The sequence below is a fragment of the Syngnathus acus genome, chromosome 3, assembly GCF_901709675.1.
Source record: "Syngnathus acus chromosome 3, fSynAcu1.2, whole genome shotgun sequence".
NCBI classification, from domain to species: Eukaryota; Metazoa; Chordata; class Actinopteri; order Syngnathiformes; family Syngnathidae; genus Syngnathus; species Syngnathus acus.
In genome coordinates this window covers 21,159,439-21,179,774 of record NC_051089.1, presented here as the reverse complement: position 1 = coordinate 21,179,774, position 20,336 = coordinate 21,159,439, and the positions used below count along the sequence as shown (strand labels likewise).

Below are 20,336 nucleotides of genomic sequence, written 5' to 3'. Positions count from 1 at the left end.
ATCCTTCCATTGATGTGATTTGTCTTAAGACAAGAGTTAGTTGTCCCAAAAGATTCAGTTAAGCGTTGTCGAGATACATTTGTTTGTGTTTTTAAGCAACAAACCTCAAAGCAATCATTACGTAGATGCAAAAACGCATCTACTATTCTTTTAATGTTTTTAAACAATTTTGGTTGTTTCCGTGATGAGGGAAAACTTAAACGATCTTTTCATTAATTGCAGCAAATGGCTCATCTCTGTATTAGTCAAAGTCAAAGTCAAAGTCTGCTTTGTCAATTTCTTCACATGCCAAGACACACAAAGAAATCGAAATAATGTTCCCACTATCCCATGGTGACAAGACATAGTACACAATATACATACAAGTAAACAACACAAAAATAAATAAATAAATAAATAAATAAATAAAAAAACAAGAAGGCACAAACAATGAATAAATAAGAGTGGCGAATAAATAATAAATAAACAAATAACACAATAAATAAGAGGAGCAAAAATGGAGCAAGTGTGCATACAGCAGACAGTCAGAATATAGCGCAAAAGTACAGGACGCTACGCAGAAGGGGGGAGAGAGTTCAGGATCCTAACAGCCTGGAGAATGAAGCTGTTGGTGAGTCTGGTGGTGCGGGAGCGCAGGCTCCTGTACCTCTTCCCAGAGGGCAGAAGATCAAACAAAGAGTGAGCGGGATGACTCACATCACTCACAATCGTGGTCGCCTTGCGGGTGAGATGGGAGGTGTAAATGTCCTTCAGGGAGGGGAGTGAAGCACCAATAATCTTACCAGCCGTGTTCACTATGCGCTGGAGGGCCTTCACGTTGTAGTCAGTGCAGCTACCACCCCAGACAGCGATACAACTGGAGAGGACGCTCTCAATGGTGCCACGGTAGAATGTAGTCATGACGGCCGGAGGAGCACTTGCTCGCCTGAGTTTCCGCAGGAAGTACAGGCGGCGCTGAGCTTTCTTGGCCAGTGATGCGGTGTTGGCGGACCAGGAGAGGTCCTCACTGATGTGCACCCCCAGGAATCTGGTGCTGCTCACTCTCTCCAACCACAGCACCGTCGTGTCGCGGGCAGGTGTTGGGGTGTGACCCTTCCGGAAGTCAACAACAATTCCCTTGTCTTGTTGACGTTCAGCAGGAGGTTGTTGTCCCTGCACCACGCGGATCAGAAGGTCAACCTCCAACCTGTACTGTTGACTGCATTCCCAGTAAATATCACAATACAAACAACCACAAAGGGAGTATATGAACCATTTATTATTAACCAATAAGTTACATTAAGCACTGATTCCCAACAACTTGAACGTGATACTGGTGTGTCGTGACAAATCATAAGGTAATTAGGTACCGTATTCTCCGGACTATAAGTCGCTCCGGAGTACAAGTCGCACTAGCCATAAAATGCATAATAAAGAAGAAAAAAACATATAATAATTAATAATAATTCATTAAATTTGTATAGCGCTTTTCAAAAACCCAAAAACGCTTACAGGGAACAAGGCAAAGACATACATGAGGGGAGGGGGACGGGGAAGAAACAATCGGATAAAATTAAGAAGAGGAAACCAGTTATGGGTAGGGAAGGTCATGAGCTTGGGAGAAGAGGTAAGTTTTTAAACGGGACTTAAATATGGGGAGTGTGGGTGAGTCACAGACAGACTGAGGGAGAGAGTTCCAGAGTCGGGGTGATGTGCAGGAGAAGGCTCTGTCACCGAAGGATTTGAGTTTAGATTTTGGGACTGTCAGACGTGAAGTATTGGAGGATCGGAGGGGACGGTTGGGGCAGTAGGGGACAAGGAGGTCGGATAGGTAAGTGGGAGCCAGGTGGTGAAGGGCTTTGAAGGTGAGGAGGAGTATCTTGAAAATGATACGCTCCTTAATGGGGAGCCAGTGAAGAGAGTGGGACAGGAGTGATGTGTTCACGGGACCGGGTGTGGGTAAGGAGGCGGGCAGCAGAGTTTTTGGACTAGTTGAAGTCTATGGAGTGAGTGAGCAGTGATTCCAGTGAGAAGGGAGTTGCAGTAGTCAAGCCGGGATGAGATGAAGGCGTGGAGAGAGATTCAGCGGCAGGGAGAGAAAGGCAGTGCCGGATTTTGGCGATGCGTCGGAGGGTGGAAGTAGGGAGGTCTTGACAACTGAGCTAACATGAGGTTGAAAGGACAGTGTGGGGGGTCAAAAATAACGTCCAAGGTTGCGTGCCAGAGGGGAGGAGTGATGTTTGAGGAGTCAATGGTGAGTGTGATGGATCCAGTTTTATTAAGGGAGGATTTAGTGCCTATGAGGAGGAGCTCTGTTTTGTTCACTGTTGAGTTGAGAAAGTTGTGGTCAGCCATGCTTTTATATGTAGAGATGCAGGTTTCAAATGGGTGAGGGAGGGGTTACGGGTGGTGTCGTACGTATATAGATCTGGGTGTCATCAGCGTAGCAGTGGAAGTCCAGATTGAGTTTGCGGATGACAGTACCAAGGGGAAAGAGGTAACAGATGATAGGAGGGGGCCAAGAACTGAGCCTTGGGGGACCCCTTGTGTAACTGGGGAGAGGATGGATGTGTGACCGGAGAGAGAGATGAACTGGTTTCTGTTGGTGAGGTAGGAGGTGAGCCAGTCGAGTGCAGTGCCCTCAACAACTAGTTGGCGCAGCCTTTGGAGGAGGATGGAATGGTTCACAGTGTCAAAGGCTGCGCTAAGGTCAAGTAGTAGTAGGATGTTGAGGGCACCAGAGTCTGCAGAAATGAGGAGATCGTTGGTGACTTTAACTAGAGCTGTTTCAGTGCTGTGAAGTGGGCGGAATCCAGACTGGAAGGGTTCATAGAGGTTGTTGGACTGGATATGGGTGTGGAGTTGGGCGGAGACAATGCGTTCGAGGGTTTTGGAAAGGAATGAAAGGTTGGAGATGGGACGGTAGTTGGAGAGGTTGACTGGGTCCAAGGTGGGCTTTTTGAGGATGGGGGTGATGGCTGCAAGTTTATAGACAGTGGGAAAGTGGCCAAGGGATAGAGACTGATTAAAAAGGGTGGTGAGGTGGGGGAGGAGGACAGGGAGGCAGGCCTTAGTTAAGGTCGTTGGAAGAGGGTCGAGAGAGCAGGTGGTTGTCTTGGATGAGGTAATGATGTCTAGGATAGTGGAGGAGTCGACAAGGGAGAAGGCAGTGAGATAGGGGAAGGGCGGGAGGTCAGGAAGGGGGGGCAGGAGGACAGGGGAGGTGGGGGAGGAGGAGTTATTGATGGTGTCGGTCAGAGAACTGTTGATTTGGGCGATTTTGTTGTTAAAGTTGGCAAGGAAGGAGTTACAGAGGGCGGGTGAGGAGGGTGGCTTGGTGACCGGTGGCTGGAGCAATTTGTTGACGGTGGAGAACAGTATGCGGGGGTTTCGGTTGGTGTTATTAATGAGAGATGAGAAGTAAGCAGATTTGGCAGCAAGAAGAGCATCACGATAAGAGATGTGTTGTTTAAAGGTTTCGGCATGGACGGTGAGGCGGGTTCTTTTGTAGAGGCGTTCGAGTTGACGGCCAGTTTGCTTCATGGTGCGGAGTTCCGGTGTGTACCAAGGGGCAGAGTTAGTGAATGTAACAGAGGAAGTTTTCCAGGGGGCTAGGGAATCAAGGGAGTCAGAAAGGATGTTGTTGAGCGTGGTGGCAAGGTCATCAAGGGAGGAAGAAGTGGGGTCGGAGGGAAGAGCAGAGGATAAGAGCTGGCAAAGCGTGATTGGGTTTACAGTCTTGATGTTGCGGTAGGAGATGGTGCGTTTTGTGGATTTATGAGGCGAGGGTAGAGGGGTGGAGAAGAGGATGCAGAGATGATCTGACAGTGGAAAGGTGAGAGGACGGGGGTTGGATGTGAGTGGAAAGGAGGAGCATACTATATCCAGGGTGTGGCCTTTGGTGTGGGTGGGGAAGTTGATGTGCTGGGTGAGATGAAAGCAGTCCAGAAGGGAGATGAAGTCAGACGTCAGTGGAGCAGTTGGCTGGTCGATGTGGATGTTGAAGTCACCGATTAGTAGGAGGCGATAGGAGACTGAGGATACGATGGTGAGAAGTTCAGAAAGTTCAGAAAGAAAAGACGGATGTGACTTGGGGGGCGGTAGATAAGAACAGCAGTAGTAGAGTTGGGGAGGGAAAAAGCGAGATATTCAAAGGATGAAATAGATGGGAGGTTGAGGTCCAATTCAGTGATGGATGGGACCGCTTATGGAGGACAGCAATACCACCTCCTCGCCCAGAGAGGCGGGGTTTGGCGATGTAGCTGTAGTTAGACGGAGTGGCTTGGTTGAGAGTAAAATAGTCCAGGGGCTGTTGCCATGTTTCACAGAGAAGGAGCAGATCCAAATTATTGTCCAATAGTAGTTCGAGAATAACTAGTGATTTGTTGGAGAGGGAGCGACAGTTCAGCAGTGCGAGGGAGATGGAGCGGAGATTGTTGAAGTTGACAGTACGGAAGGTGGGGGTGACGGGGGGGCGAGAGTTAGTCCAGAAAGAGGGGATGGGTGAGCCATCAGGGAAATGTCGGTTAAAAGATAGTCCGGAGCTACGGTGGATGTAGCGGCGACGGCGGAGGATCCCAGCCTTGCTGGCAGCTGAGGCAGCAGCAGCAGGGAGACGGTGATTATTGTTGAAATGATGAAGATCAGCAGCAGTGTAGACAAATGGACTCTCGTCCAGTTAGTGGAATGGAAGCCCGGAGTAGCAGAAGTGATAGTTCATGCAGGAGATGAGACGTGACAGCAGCTGGGAATAATCCAGGTAAAATGGTAGAAATAGCTAGTAGCTGGTTAACTAGAAGTTGGTAGGCAGTGAAATGCATGGAAGCAGCAGTGGATCGAGTCGTGATGTTGGTGGAGTGGGTGGTGGTGTTGGTCAATCCCGACTGTACCCGTGCAAACAGCACGCCCCAGTGTGTCATGGCGGCACCCAGCCGAGCCACGACCGGCGAGCTCGCAGCGAGCGGGTGCTCCCCCCGAGGACGCCGGCCAAGTGGCCAGCAAGTTGGGTTGGAGCCGTTTGCCGAGCCAAGAGCAAGCAGCTACAGGCTCAGAGCCGGGAGGTAGGAGGGTCCGGTGGTGGGTTGGCTAGCTGGCTAGCGTAGCTCGTAGTCAGAGGGAGCGGGATCGGAGAGGTGCGAGCAGAGCTCCAGAGATACGCGGTGGGCAGGAGAAAAGGCGAGAAAAATAAAAGAAAAAAACGGGCACACTTAAAACGGGAAACACGAAACAGACAGGGGACAAACAAATAGCGGACACGGTTCGGGGTAGAAGCGGCAGTCAACAGTCCAGACGCCAGCGTTGCTCTAACCCGGAAGACAAGAAAAGGGGGCGTACATGGACTAGAACGAGCGTGGAGTATATAAGTCGCACCGGAGTACAAGTGTCCACCCACGAAACCACAGGGTCACGGGAGTTTACACTGAAGAATTGAGTTCATGCAATAACAACCATTTAAAAGAAAGCAGTTCTAATATCCATTGGTAGGGCATTCCAAAGCTCTGGAGCCCGAATAGAAAATGCTCTAGACCCTGCAGACATTTTCTTGGCCCTCGGTGTCGCTAAAAGAGTAGCGTTACGAGACGGAACATAAGGAACAACTAGGTAGACGAGATATGAAGGCGCTAAGCCATGCAGTGATTTATAGGTTAATAGAAGAACCTTGAAGTCACATCTTAAATGGACCGGGAGCCAATGTAAGTTGGCTAATATTGGGGTAATGTGATCAAATTTTCTTTGCCGTGAGAGCAGCCTTGCAGCAGCATTTTGTACTAACTGTAGACTTTTGATGCGGGATTTAGGAAGACCAGAGAATAATACATTACAGTAGTCCAGGCGCAACGTGACGAACGCATTTATAATAGTTTCCGCATCACCGGTCGAGAGGATCGGACGAATCTTTGCAATATTATGAAGGTGAAAAAACGCAATTCTGGTGATATTCTTAATGTGATTTTGAAAGGAGAGCGTTTGGTCAAATATTACCCCGAGATTAGTTACAGTATCGCTCTGAGTGATAGTACGGTTATCTATAGTTATAGTGGTTCCCTTAAATAAGTGTTGATAACGAGTTGGACCAATTATCAACATCTCAGTTTTATCTGGGTTAAGACGAAGGAAGTTGAGAGACATCCATTGCTTGATCTCCGCAAGGCACGCCTCAAGATTACAACAATCCCGCGGATCTGTCATCGATAACGGCATATATAATTGGGTGTCATCCGCGTAGCATTGAAAACTAATATTATATTTACGTATTATGTCCCCAAGCGGAATCATATAAATATTAAATAGAATTGGTCCGAGTACCGATCCCTGTGGGACACCACACGTAACATTATAGAGCTCAGAGGACGTATGGCCATGGACCACTCGGTGCGTCTTGTCTGATAGATAGGAATGGAACCAGCCTAGTGCTGACCCTGAAATACCAACACAACTTTTAAGACGCCCTAATAAAATATCGAAGTCTACAGTGTCGAAGGCAGCACTAAGATCGAGTAGTAACAGTACAGATGAAGTGTTTGAATCCATAGCTATGAGGAGATTGTTAGTCACTTTAGCAAGTGCTGTCTCAGTGAAATGATTAGCAAACAACCACACCAACCATATACCGTATTTATTCTAATTATCACCCATATTCTAATAATCGCCCAGTGTGTGTTAGCGTTGACATAAATAAAAAACATCGATACCTCTAATTATCGCCCATGCTGCTAAAAACTTCCCCCAAAACTTACGTTTTCCTCCGCGACCGCATGCCGACATTGCGCAAGTTTAAATATGACTGATTTGACAGCTCATCAGCCCCTTATGATGAAAAAAATTAATGGATCACGTTTTCCCTCGCCCGGACGCGGGTCACCGGGGCCCCCCTCTGGAGCCAGGCCTGGAGGCGGGGCTCGAAGGCGAGCGTCTGGTGGCCGGGCCTTCGCCCATGGGGCCCGGCCGGGCTCAGCCCGAAAAGGAACGTGGGTCCCCCTTCCCATGGGCTCACCACCTGTGGGAGGGGCCAAAGGGGTCGGGTGCATTGCAAGCTGGGCGGCGGCCAAAGGCAGGGACCTTGGCGGTCTGATCCCCGGCTGCAGAAGCTGGCTCTTGGGACATGGAATGTCACCTCTCTGGCTGGAAAGGAGCCCGAGCTGGTGTGCGAGGCAGAAAAGTTCCGACTAGATATAGTCGGACTTGCCTCCACGCACAGTTTGGGTTCCGGTACAAGCCCTCTCGAGAGGGGCTGGACTCTCTTCCACTCTGGAGTTGCCCACGGTGAGAGGCGTCGAGCAGGTGTGGGTATACTTATTGCCCCCCGGCTGGGCGCCTGCACATTGGGGTTCACCCCGGTGAACGAGAGGGTAGCCTCCCTCCGCCTTCGGGTGGGGGGACGGGTCCTGACTGTGGTTTGTGTCTATGCACCAAACGGCAGCTCAGAGTACCCACCCTTTTTGGAGTCCCTGGAGGAAGTGCTGGAGGGCGCTCCTTCTGGGGACTCCATCGTTCTACTGGGTGACTTCAATGCTCACGTGGGCAATGACAGTGAGACCTGGAAGGGCGTGATTGGGAGGAACGGCCCCCCCGATCTGAACCCGAGCGGTGTTCTATTATTGGACTTCTGTGCTCGACACGGATTTTCTATAATGAACACCATGTTCAAACATAAGGGTGTCCATGTGTGCACTTGGCACCAGGACACCCTAGGCCGCAGTTCGATGATCGAATTTGTAGTCGTGTCATCTGATTTGCGGCCGCATGTTTTGGACACTCGGGCGAAGAGAGGGGCGGAGCTGTCAACTGATCACCACCTGGTGGTGGGTTGGCTCCGATGGTGGGGGAAGATGCCGGTCCGACCTGGCAGACCCAAACGTTCTGTGAGGGTCTGCTGGGAACGTCTGGCGGAATCCCCTGTCAGGAAGAGCTTCAACTCCCACCTCCGGCAGAGCTTTTCCCACGTCCCGGGGGAGGCGGGGGACATTGAGTCCGAGTGGACCTTGTTCCGCGCCTCCATTGTTGAGGCGGCCGACCGGAGCTGTGGCCGTAAGGTCATTGGTGCCTGTCGTGGCGGCAATCCCCGAACCCGCTGGTGGACACCAGCGGTAAGGGATGCCATCAAGCTGAAGAAGGAGTCCTATCGGGCCGTTTTGGCCTGCGGGACTCCGGAGGCAGCTGACAGGTACCGGGTGGCCAAGCGGAACGCGGCTTCGGCGGTTGCTGAGGCAAAAACCCGGGCGTGGGAGGAGTTTGGCGAGGCCATGGAGAATGACTTCCGGACGGCTTCGAGGAAATTCTGGTCCACCATCCGGCGTCTCAGGAGGGGAAAGCAGTGCAACGTCAACACTGTTTACAGTGGAGATGGCGTGCTGCTGACCTCGACTCGGGACGTCGTGTGTCGGTGGGGAGAATACTTCGAAGACCTCCTCAATTCCACCGACACGCCTTCCATTGTGGAAGCAGGGCCTGGGGACTCTGAGGCAGACTCTCCAATCTCTGGGGTTGAAGTCACTGAGGTAGTTAAAAAACTCCTCGGTGGCAAGATGAGATCCGCCCGGATTTCTTAAGGGCTCTGGATGTTGTGGGGCTGTCATGGCTGACACGTCTCTACAGCATCGCGTGGACATCGGGGACAGTGCCTCTGGATTGGCAGACTGGGGTGGTGGTTCCCCTCTTTAAGAAGGGGGACCGGAGGGTGTGTTCCAATTACAGGGGAATTACACTCCTCAGCCTCCCTGGTAAGGTCTAATCAGGGGTGCTGGAGAGGAGGGTCCGTCGGGAGGTCGAACCTCGGATTCAGGAGGAACAGTGTGGCTTTCGTCCTGGCCGTGGAACAGTGGACCAGCTCTTCACCCTCAACAGGATCCTCGAGGGTGCATGGGAGTTCGCCCAACCAGTCCACATGTGTTTTGTGGACTTGGAGAAGGCGTTCGACCGTGTCCCTCGGGAGGTTCTGTGGGGGGTGCTTCGGGGGTACGGGGTACCGAGCCAACTGATAAGGGCGGTTCGGTCCCTGTATCACCGTTGCCAGAGTTTGGTCCGCATTTCCGGCAGTAAGTCGGATTCGTTCCCGGTGAGGGTTGGACTCCGCCAAGGCTGCCCTTTGTCACCGATTCTGTTCATAATTTTTATGGACAGAATTTCTAGGTGCAGCCGAGGCGTTGAGGGTGTCCGGTTTGGGGACCTCAGCATCGCGTTTCTGCTTTTTGCAGACGACGTTGTGCTGTTGGCTTCTTCAGGCCGTGATCTCCAGCTCTCACTGGAGCGGTTCGCAGCCGAGTGTGAAGCGGTCGGGATGAGGGTCAGCACCTCCAAATCCGAGTCCATGGTCCTCGATCGGAAAAGGGTGGAATGCCCTCTCCGGATCGGGGATGAGATCCTGCCCCAAGTGGAGGAGTTTAAGTATCTTGGGGTCTTGTTCACGAGTGAGGGGAGGATGGAGCGCGAGATCGACAGGCGGATCGGTGCAGCTTCGGCAGTAATGCGGACTCTGTACCGGTCCGTCGTGGTAAAGAGAGAGCTGAGCCAAAAGGCAAAGCTCTCAATTGACCGGTCGATTTACGCTCCTACCCTCACCTATGGTCACGAGCTATGGGTCGTGACCGAAAGAACGAGATCCCGGATACAAGCGGCCGAAATGAGTTTTCTCCACAGGATGTCCGGGCTCTCCCTTAGAGATAGGGTGAGAAGTTCGGTCATCCGGGAGAGACTCGGAGTAGAGTCGCTACTCCTCCACGTTGAGAGGAGCCAGATGAGGTGGCTCGGGCATCTCATCAGGATGCCTCCTGGACGCCTCCCTGGGGAGGTGTTCCGGGCATGTCCCACCGGTAGGAGACCCCGGGGACGACCCAGGACGCGCTGGAGAGACTATGTCTCTCGGCTGGCCTGGGAACGCCTTGGGATCCCCCGGGATGAGCTAGATGAAGTGGCTGGGGAGAGGGAAGTCTGGGAGTCCCTCCTGAAGCTGCTGCCCCCGCGACCCGACCCCGGATAAGCGGAAGAAGATGGATGGATGATTTGACAGCACGTCGAATGTCCCTTTTAAATTGTTTTTCTCCATAAACTATGATACAATTACACTCGTCACTCCGCTACAATATCCTCACACAATTATGTTATCGGGGCGTGCGCTCGAACAAGACGATCGCGATAACATGACGTGCACAAGATGTGATGTGCGACGGTAACGTGTCGCATCGATGGAGCGTCAATTGACGCACCCCGCTGTTAGAGGTAGATCAAAACAGCCGCTGTGGGCGATAATTAGAATAAATACGGTAATGCATAATAAAGAAGAACATATATAAGTTGCACTGGAGTATAAATCGCATTTTGGGGGAAATTTATTTGATAAAATATAACACCAGGTACAGACATGTCATCTCCAAAGGCAATTTAAAATAAAAATAGAATAGAGGCAACAACAGACTGGATAATTGTACGATATGCTAACATGACACATAAACAACGAACTTGCCTGGTATGTTAACATAACATATTAAGAGTTATTCAGATAACTATAAGTTAAGTTAAAGTTAAAGTCCCAATGATCGTCACACACACACCTGGGTGTGGTGAAATTTGTCCTCTGCATTTAACCCATCCCCGTGTGATTTTAATCCATCCCCTGGGGGAGAGGGGAGCAGTGAGCAGCAGCGGTGCCGCGCTCGGGAATCAGTTGGTGATCTAACCCCCCAATTCCAACCCTTAATGCTGAGTGCCAAGCAGGGAGGCAATGGGTCCCATTTTTATAGTCTTTGGTATGACCCGGCCGGGGTTTGAACCCACAACCTTCCAGTCTCAGGGCGGACACTCTACCACTAAGCTGGTATAGCATATATAACATGCTAACAAGTTTACCAAACCATCCCTGTCACTCCAAATCACTAAATCCAATGCAATCTTCATCCTCGGTGTCACTTTTAAACAACTCCGGAGGTAGAAGATGCGGCGCTTCCTCTTCTACGATGCTTACGTCAGACTGAAGTGTTAAAACGATCAACACAGGCCTAGAGCGCCCTCTTGCGGTTTAGTGTGAAAATAACATGTGAAATGATATAATAATGTGTTAATACTTTCACACATAGGTTGCTACAGAGTATAAGTCGCACCCCCGGCCTAACTATGAAAATAACTGCGATTTATAGTCCGGAAATTACAGTACTCAAAATACACCCACAAGAAATGAAAACATAGAGCGCACAGCTCTAAAATCAGTAGAAAGACTGACACTAATGCTATGAAAAAGAGTGCATCATCGACACGCAATAATATGAAGCTCAAATACAGTTTATTATTTTTGTGTCATCTCAAGCTTGCCGCTTTACTGTGTCTGTCGTTTCCATAGATTGAAGGAAATGAACCATCAACAAAACAAAGTCATTTGGCGAATTCTTCTCTATACTGACAAAATATTTCTGAAACATTCGTCCTTGAACAAGCAGGACTTTGCCCACAGATCTGGGAACACTGCTTGAAAAATTAAATTTGACCAGGCACTTCTTTGAGGTTCTGATGCTCGGGGACGGTGCAATGAGTTGTGTGCCTTGATGCATCCAACAACGGAACATTTTGATGTCTCGACTTGAGTTGTTTGGACTACAAAAGTCTCTCAGAGTAATAAAGATGGCGGATTTGCGAAACCGGCACACACATAACCTTGTTTGGTAGTCCCGCCCCAACGGATGCGATGTAATAGATAAAAATAAAAAATAAAAAATGGAGAAAACTGAACGGTGTAAAAAATAGCACCCAGGCAGATCATAAAAGTATATCTGCAGCACCTGGAGGGATAGATTACATTTTTCTACAATCTTGGAGACTCCAAGTACACAATAAAATGAATATACGTAAGAGCAAAAAAGTGGATTTTCCATGATACATCTCTGTAAGGTGATAGCAGCACCTGGATACTCATGTGAATGGAATGGGTGAAAACAATGAGAACAGCTCAGAGCTTTTTTTTATTGCGGAGAAGAAAACAAGTTTTCATTTTTTTATTTATTTCCATTTTTTGGAACGATGAACTGCTTTGCTTTTTTTCTATTTTTGGAACGATGAACTGCTTTGCTTTTTTTTGCTGATTATATCAGGACATCCCTTGTGAAAAGCAAGTCAAATTTGTAGGATACTGTACCTACAGGGAGGCTCACATTAGCGATCCTGGAGACATTAGGACTGTTAAAGTAGACACAAGGCTTTTGATTATCATACAAGTTTGAAAAAATATCCTTTGTAAAACATATTTCACCTTTTACCAACACCTTCCTAGAATCAAGCAATGAGTCCAGAGAGTCATGTACTGAGAGCAGAGGTACCTGCCAGCGCTAGCACAAAATTGAGTATAAAAATGTTTCTCACGCCTCTTCACCCAATAATCACCCCATCCATCTTGCCCTAACATTTACAATGCACACACTGATTATGTGTACTTCACTGCGTTTGAAAGTTCCAAGCAGAGCGTTAACTGGTGCTGACATGCCAACTGAGAGATCTGCATGTCTATTCTGAGATAGAAAGGTGTTTTCCCATTTGTCACTTAGGCGGCTTGCTGGAGCAGAACTACATGAAAACACAATAGATCAATTACATGAGAAATAATAACTAGGGGTGTAAATCGCGGGTTTTGTCACGATACGATATCATATCGATACAAAGAACCACGATACGATATTTGCCGATATCTTAAAGCCTGCTGTGATTCATTCACGATACATCACGATATAGTGCTCTACGATCGATATAGAACAATATCCTGATTTATAACAATTCATACGCAAAATCAACAAGGTACTGCAAACTCTTTATTTAGGAAATTACAAGAGTATTGTAGTATACAAAGTGCTTATTTTAACACTGAACTTTATCAAATTCCTATATTTTTTCTCATATAAGTAAAGAAAAATGAATATTCTTTCTTTTTTTGTAATACCATTAACTTTAAAGTGCATTACTGAACTATTTAATTACAAAACAAAAATAAGTTCTTTATAATGAATGTAGTAAACATTACACCTTGACCATATGTTCTAATCCAAATGCAAAAAAAAAGTGCTTCCAAACGAATGACTTGAAGCCCAAAGGGGAGCGAATTTCCTCGTCTTCTTGGACACTAGCCATAGCACCAGCCCAGGAGCCGCGTAGTTGTCGGCTCCCCTTTCACGTGCCTGCTCTGCTCACAACACAACACGCCGCGCACTGCTCCCGGAAAGAGGAAGCAAGCAACAATGAACTGGATTTCAAAATAAAGTCGCGTCTAATGTCCGAGGTCAAAAACGGGCGATATAGATCGATGTTTACGTTTAGCATCGATGCCAACAAATCGTAGAGCATTATATCGATTAATCGATGTGTATCGATGAATCGTTACACCCCTAATAATAACATAACAATGAGTTGTTAGCAAGGAATTTGACCAACTTAATCTCTCTTAATTCCCGACATACCGCAGTGGATTGCTGTGAAGCTTGTTGTTTGAAGGAAGTCATTCCTTCTCAGTCATTACTGTGCAATAACATCCTGCTCTTCACACCTTTTTTGAATTTGTCTACACTGTGTTTGCCATTTTTCACATGTCCTGAGTGTTGTTAGTCACCTAAATGTTGAACAGAGGGTGTGTTTTACCGAAGTCAAATTCCTTGTTTGGCACGCTCAAACATGGCGAATAAAAACTCTTGAATCTTGAATCTTGAATCTTGAACATATTAACAAGTAGCAATATGATATATGGGCAACATATAGCTTCCTTTGGGGTGTGAGATATGTATTTCCCAGAAAAAAATAATAAAAATTGCCATAAATAGTATTTAAAGAACACTTATATGGCGATATCTACATAAAAAAGTTGCTCAAAATCATTTAAAAAGCCAAATACTATTATTATTTTTATAATTGTATAAAAATATATTATTATTTGAAAATGTATTGCTGCCGTTCTTCTCTAACAAGGGAATTGTTGTGGGGTTTTTTTTTCCAAAATAAAGGGACATCAAACCGATGATGGTCCATTTTGCATTAACTAGCTCATTTCATTTATTTTTTTTTATCTAGAAAATAAATGAAAAAGGCTATATGTATTGATGTCTATGCGAGAGGCCGAGAGCTGTCAGCATTATTCGGACATGTCACTTTTAGGTTAAAATAACTTGAACTTTGATCGCATTTGAACTAAAACTAAAATACTGCATTGGTACATATGTATTTTTATATATACCGTAATTTTCGGACTATAAGTCGCACCGGAGTATAAGTCGCACCAGCCATAAAATGCCCAAAAAAGTGAAAAAAAACATATATAAGTCGCATTTTGGGGGGCAATTTATTCGACAAAATCCAACACCAAGAACAGTCATGAACGAGCAACAACAGGCTAAACGATAGGTATGCTAACGTGACATAAACACAAACTAAGAGCTGAGAACGGCCCTGACGTAAAATTCAGAGTTATTCAAAAAACTATTACATAAATAACACGTTAATAAAACCATCTGCGTCACTCCAATTCATTAAATCCATCAATCGTCCTTTGTCAACAATGCGTGCGCGCCGCTGACGGCTCTTGCACTTAAAAATATTCCACAGGCCCATATAACGATATATAAATTATATATCAAATAACTATTATATAAGCAATAATGTTATCAAACCATCTGTGCACTCTAAATCATTAAATCCATCGATCAAATTCCTCGTCCTTTGTCAACATCGCCGCGCGTGCGCCCTGACGTCAGCCTCGTCGTTATTCCACAGATCTACTATATAACTATATTGTAGCGTTAACAAAGTTCAAGGAAAGACGTGGGTTTGGTAAACGGCTCTTTATTTAACAAAACAAACTTACAGGCGTGTGGCGGTGTGGACTTCCAGCCACGGAAGAGGAAGAGAGCTCCATACAATAGGACCGGGCGTGCGTAAAAGCCATGACCGAGCCCCATCCACCGTCCTCGGACAGCCATCCGGCTGAGCGCCGGCCCTCGACTTCCATCCACGGAGGTGAAAGACAGCTCGGTAGAGGAGGACCGGGCGTGCGTAAAAGCATTGTCCGAGCCCCATCCACCGTCCCTGGACGAGTCGATCTTTGTCCTTTATGTAAACAACCGTCGCGCTGCTGACGCGCGACCGCGACGTCACGTGTCACTCGACGGAGCTCTCTTTCACTTTCGTGGATTGAAGTCGGGCGCCGGCGCTCGGCCGGGTGGCTGTCCAGGGACGGTGGATGGGGCTCGGACAATGCTTTTACGCACGCCCGGTCCGACTCTACCGAGCTGTCTTTCACCTCCGTGGATGGAAGTCGAGGGCCGGCGCTCAGCCGGGTGGCTGTCCGAGGACGGTGGATGGGGCTCGGTCATGGCTTTTACGCATGCCCGGTCCTATGTATGGAGCTCTCTTCCACTTCCGTGGCTGGAAGTCCACGCCGCCACACGCCTGTAAGTTTGTTTTGTTAAATAAAGAGCCGTTTACCAAACCCACGTCTTTCCTTGAACTTTGTTAACGCTACAATATAGTTATATAGTAGATCTGTGGAATAACGACGAGGCAGCGCGACGCTGCGTCAGCAGCGCGGCGGTTGTTTACATAAAGGACAAAGATTGACTCGACGAGCTGCTGCTGACGCGACGTCGCGCTGCTGTCGTCACTTGAAATTAAAATTACAGTAATCCCTTGCTACATTGCGGTTCGTTTATCGCGGTTTCATTATTTATTTATTTTTTTTTTTTTTGGGAAGGTTTTTGAAAAAAAAAACACATATAAGTCGCTCCTGAGTATAAGTCGCCCCCCCACCCAAACTATGAAAAAAACCGTGACTTATAGTCCGAAAATTACGGTAGGTCATTATTGTATGGACCAGAATTACTAGTGGCACTTGGTATCGGTAGTTCTCCAGAGTACTCGCACTGATATAACTAAAAAGTCTGATTAAGTCTGATCTGATTAATTAATTAAACAGATGACACAATATTGACTTACACTGGAGAGTGCACAGCTCCCCACTATGCTCTCCCTGCTGAAGCAGCGGCGTCTCCGTTGGCTGGGCCATGTCCGTCGGATGGAAGATGGTCGTATGCCAAAGGACATCTTATATGCAGAGCTAAAATCAGGCAAAAGGCAAGTAGGCCGCCCACTGCTCCGCTACAAGGATGTCTGCAAACAAGACCTCAAATCCTTCAACATCAACCCAGCCAATTGGGAAGACGTCGCCCAGGATCGCCACAAATGGCAACAGGCTCTCCGAAACGGGCTGCAGACCTACGAAATCACCCTGGCTCAACATCGAGAAACGAAAAGGAAATTGAGGAAGCAGCAAGCCACCATGCCCCCACCTCCACCGGGTCTGGCCCACATCTGTAACATCTGTGGCCGTGTCTGCCTCTCACAGATAGGACTCACCAGCCACAGCAGACGCTGTGCAAAGAACACCTAACCTCCAGACACAAGAAATCTATGGTCTTTCGAGACTGTGATGCCGATGACTGACTGACTGACTATATGGCGATATCTACATAAAAAAGTTGCTCAAAATTATTTAAAAAGCCAAATACTATTATTATTTTTATAATTGTATAAAAATATATTATTATTTGAAAATGTATTGCTGCCGTTCTTCTCTAACAATGGAATTGTTGTGGGGGTTTTTTTTCCAAAATAAAGGGACATCAAACCGATGATGGTCCATTTTGCATTAACTAGCTCATTTCATTTATTTTTTTTTTATCTAGAAAATAAATGAAAAAGGCTCTATGTATTGATGTCTATGCGAGAGGCCGAGAGCTGTCAGCATTATTCGGACATGTCACTTTTAGGTTAAAATAACTTGAACTTTGATCGCATTTGAACTAAAACTAAAATACTGCATTGGTATATATGTATTTTTATATATAGGTCATTATTTTATGGACCAGAATTACTAGTGGCACTTGGTATCGGTAGTTCTCCAGAGTACTCGCACTGATATAACTAAAAAGTCTGATTAAGTCTGATCTGATTAATTAATTAAACAGATGACACAATATTGACTTAATATTACTCTATGCACATTTTCTTCTTCTTTCTCTTCTTTCCCCGAAAAGCACTGGAAACCAATTTCTGCACTGAACCTTTAACGTTTAGTTAACTATAGTGGGCAGTAACTTCATCATAAGCACAACTTGCCTTTTTCTTTTAAATGATGACCACTTAATGTGAACAGAAATATTTCAAGCTCTAAAACCTATTCACTTATGCGATTAAGTGCTGGACCATTTGATAGCTATATAAGTAAATCATCCTGAAGACTATTCTTGCTGCTTGGTTAGTTACTTTAGTGCCTCCACCTTCAGCTGCATTGAGGGTGATAAGCGTTAATTTGAGATTGATAGAAACACATGACTCTGCTGCCAACAGAATTTAAAAACCTAATTTCTCCTTGAATGATCCATGAAGATGTCAACAACAAATACTCAATATTACTCACTGATGAAGGCACGCAAGCTTCCAGGTGACAACACAGTCCCTTATGTCCAAACAAATATATCAACTCACGACTACGTATTTACCCCCTGACAAGGAAGCTCCTCCTGCACTCCCAAGTCGATAATCTAAATGTGCATATTCACTGCGTGGGCTAATTAAAGGTCTTCCCAGGAAACAATAATCATAGTTGTTGAGGGAGAGGGGTCCAAGACATAAGTACATGAATTAACACATGGCTAATTCAAAACAGCTTGGCTAGCCAAGAATCCATTCACACAAGGGAAATCTCTTCTCAATTCCCACACATACAAGGGATTTGACAAACTATTATGAGGCGGTTTAATTTAAAAAATATATATCAGCTGCCCTGCCGGGTAATGTGACAGCTATAACACAAGCCTTTTTTAGAGACGGAATTTCATATAAAATGTAATCCTGTAATGAGATATAATCGAAGATGTACAAACAAGATATAAGAACTACATTAACTCTGTATGTTCATGTCACAAATAACGATAATAGTAAAAAACTGAAATGTATTGAACTATTCGCGTGGGGGTTAAAAGACTGCAGAAAGGATAATATTTTAGGAAACAAAATAGATTTTAGTAACCCCCCAAAAAAAAACACCATGATCAAACAAAATGTATTTTATAACCACACACACACAGCAGAGAAATACAATAATAAATTACAATGAAGCGCTCCTGCAGGGTATGCCAAGGCCAAATCCCAAACAAAAAACACCAAACTTTACCCAAATACGCTATCTAGACTCTGCGGGGGGAAATATGAAACAACGATACATTCACTAACTAACAAAGACAGGAGAAAACAGATGGCATGTTACCGTTACCCTCACTGCTTTGTGCTCTACGTACAGGTAATGAGACAAAAACACTCAATTGCCAAAACAGAAACAGCTGGGGGGGGAAACTGAAATAATGACATATCAAATATTTAAAAATATGTACCGTTTTTTTCCATGTATAATGCGCCCCCATGTATAATACGCACCCTAAAAATGGCATGTCGATGCTGGAAAAAAGCCTGTACCCATGTATAATACGCACCCAAATTTTCCCAATGATCGTCACACACGCATCTGGGTGTGGTGAAATTTGTCCTCTGCATTTGACCCATCCCCGTGTGATTTTGATCCATCCCTTGGGGGAGAGGGGAGCAGTGAGCAGCAGCGGCGCCGCGCTCAGGAATCATTTGGTGATCTAGCCCCCCAATTCCAACCCTTAAGGCTGAGTGCCAAGCAGGGAGGCAATGGGTCCCATTTTTATAGTCTTTGGTATGACCCGGCCGGGTTACTTAAGTCCGTAAACGTAAAATTATTTCAGAAAAAAGATCATCTTTGGGAACAACCGGATGTTATTCTGCCAGTCAGTATCACTGCGCATGCAGTAGCAAACTCGATAGCGAAGAAATATGTGAGACTCTCAACGGGATCACCAATATTTGAGTGATGTTCCAGTTATTTATCACAATTAGTTTACCAAGTCTGTGTTTTGAGTTCCTCCAATAAACCCTGGTCCAAGCTGCACTTGGTCGCCCCGCTCCTTTCCACACTCCATCCGTGACAAGATTTTCTTCAAAAATTGTTGTACCATGATTTTCTTCAAAAAAAAGGAAAAAAAAATAAATAATAATAATTGTACCCATGTATAATGCGCACCCCAGATTTTAGGACAATAAATTAGTTAAATTTTGCGCATTATACATGGAAAAAACGGTACATTATTCTTCAGGAAATGGGCAGATGTTTAACATTCTGAAAAACAAAAGTGTCTACACATGGTACTATAGTTAAGTTTCATGATTATGTCAGGCTCTGGTATGATCGTGGCTTGAAAATCAGAAGTAAAAGCAAACAATATTTGTTGTGAAGTTTCTTGCATTCAGTATGAGAATGAAAGCTGTCACTGGATCTGAATTTAATTTTGGGTTTTAGTCTTTAATTTGAATATTTCATTCGGTTAACAACCCTGGTTGCTCATTAAAACTTTCAAGTAGCAACACCTTAAAAAAACTATTGCTAATTAACATCTTATTAATTAATTAAACAAATGAAATAGTATTCAATTATGAAATAACACATGACAGCTAGGAATATGAATTATTTTCAGTGGTTGAATTTGTTAAAAGTTAATTTAAGAATGGATCAAAGCACTATGAGTGCAATACATCAATAAGTTAGTCTGCAAAATCTGATCTAGATGAAGAAAAAAAAATACTGCAATTTCTGGACTAAAAAACGCACAATTAAAAGTCGCATCACTCTTGGCATGCGGCCAGTTATACTTTGTCACACAAGACTCCCACTGAATTACTCAAATGACTGAAATGACCGGATGAGCACAGACTAAAAAAAAATTCATCACTGTGACGTGTTTGTTTCTTTCTTTGATCAGATGTGACAAGACTATCAGTAAATCTATTCGTGGCATGAGGTTCGTTAGTAAAAATCCATAAATTAACCGTGTCATATTTAAAGCCGCATGGTTCAAAGCATGAAAAAAAAGGCTTATTGCCCAATAAATATTATGAAAGTAAGATGAACTAAATTAGCATTTGTTAACGCTCCCAAATGCGCATTTGTAATCTTGGGAGCTAAAGCTCTAACCACTGGGCTGTCCGTAGTCCAGTAGCAGGACAGGGATCTTTTGGAACAAGCAAAGGGCACAGGAATTTTTTTTTTTTTTTTATTGTATATTAATTTACAGTTGCTTTATATGTCACACCCACAATTTTTTTATTTTCATTCACAAAGTAATCTGCCCTCTACCCCCAAAAATATTACTAGAGAACGTCTTAGAAAAGAAGTCCCTGACTTTTAAATAAAAAAATGTAATGTTGCAAATTAGATGCAAAATAGAAGTGTTCAGTGTTATTGGAAAACCGTGCGTGCGTGCGTGTGT

The 20,336-nt window shown here is 45.6% G+C and overlaps 1 protein-coding gene and 1 long non-coding RNA gene across 2 annotated transcripts in view; both read right to left on the bottom strand.

The window, feature by feature from the left end:
• Positions 1-20,336, bottom strand: part of LOC119120178 (serine/threonine-protein kinase BRSK2-like) — a 156,456-nt gene that overhangs the window by 121,286 nt on the left and 14,834 nt on the right. The window lies entirely within an intron of this gene.
• On the bottom strand, positions 6,618-10,209 carry LOC119120180. The gene is made up of 3 exons (XR_005097480.1): positions 9,989-10,209; positions 8,804-8,806; positions 6,618-6,775 (listed from the first exon to the last, which is right to left on the bottom strand). It is a non-coding gene; the product is annotated as an uncharacterized LOC119120180 (long non-coding RNA).